Here is a 1696-nt window from a genome sequence, read left to right on the forward strand (position 1 = left end):
AATCCATCAACAGTCCCTGGATTACCAATCGAAATAGTCTTTGTAAACCGTCAATTTAAGCCAGGATTATATTAATATTGAAGTTGTATTTGATATTTCTATTCCCCATTGTTCTTGGATTTAGTTTGCTATTGCCACTATTGACATATGGTCCGTATTGCGAGGGAGTTAGTCCTTTGTACACCTCCGTTACTATTGTGGAGGTGACCGCCCCAGTCAAACTACCAAACATACTGGAAACAGCAAAATTCGAATATGCATACGCGCCACATTGAGATCGTCTTCGGTCATTGCTTCGACCACGTCGAGTAGATGCACCTAAGTAGGCTTTATCCTGTGTATTCCGTGAGAGAGGCTTGACGACATGCGCATGGGGCACAATGCGGAGGGGGGCACAGCTAGTAAACGTCGTGTTCCTTGCCACAGCGACCGCATGGACAGATGCCTCGTTCGTTCCTGCTATGCTACAGTCATCCATCGACTTTTGCACACCACTGAAACTTAATATCTTTCAAAACTCGATTTGGAAAACGTACTAACGTATGAAGGGTTTGGAGTTGGTTTTGAATTTGACCGTGTCCTTCATTTGAAAATCCAAATGGGCACACAGTGGAGGATGACAGTTCTGTGCCACACAGCTCTATATTCAGTTGAAATGCCTGGGCCGAGCAAGAGATTGACCTTGCACCAGAAGCAAGTGATCCGTGAATACTACAAGAAGATCACTCCAGCAAACATGTCCCTGTTGCGGCCCTGGGTTGTTGAACAGTTTGGCTTCGCACCTCACCGCACAACTCTTCTGCGCTTGGTGAAGGATACCAGACAATGAAACTTTATTGCCACGAAAACGGCGGAAACCCGACGCAATATCCTCCCACCACGATACCCCGAGCTTGAACAGCAACTATATATTTGGATTAAGCGCGCCAACGATCGACACTGCTGCCTAACCGGCAGCATCATCCTCCGCAAGGCCCAGCAACTTGCCGAAAACATGTCCCTTGATGTCTCCGTTGTCCTGACGAAGGGCTGGCTCTACCGATTTCAACAACGACGCGGCCTCCATATGGTTCGGCTCCACGGAGAAGCTGCATCTGTCGATCGTGAAGTTGTCGAGTTTGGCCGCGATCGACTGCGCGTTGATACGTCGTTGTACGAAAGATCCGACATCTACAACATGGATGAGACTGGCGTCTTCTACAACTTCCAACCAAACACCACGATATCGGATAAACTGCAAAATGGCATGAAGAAGGATAAGCGGCGAGTTACCGTGGTCGTGGCGACGAACGCGGACGGGAGTGATAAACGACCTTTGACGATCATCGGCAAGTCGGCGAGGCCGCGCGCGTTTGGCAACATTGACTTGACCGAAATGTCATTTCTCTACAGAAGCAACCGTAAGGCGTGGATGACGATTGCTCTGTTCGGCGACTGGATTCGTGACCTCAACGACGACATGAGCCACCGCAATAAGTCCATCTTGTTGCTACTCGACAACGCGTCATCACACAAGACGATCGATGTGGAACTTACCAACGTTCGCGTTCTTCTGCTTCCTCCGAACACTACCTCGGTCCTTCAGCCCCTTGACGCCGGCATTATCGCTGCGCTCAAGCGACACTATCAACGACGTCAGTTGGACTATGTCATCAGTCGGCTGGATTCCGAGTCCCCTCACCTGGCAGCGCTGTCG

This window comes from Aphanomyces invadans (assembly GCF_000520115.1).
Source record: "Aphanomyces invadans strain NJM9701 unplaced genomic scaffold supercont1.1, whole genome shotgun sequence".
In the NCBI taxonomy this organism is placed as follows: Eukaryota; Oomycota; class Saprolegniomycetes; order Saprolegniales; family Verrucalvaceae; genus Aphanomyces; species Aphanomyces invadans.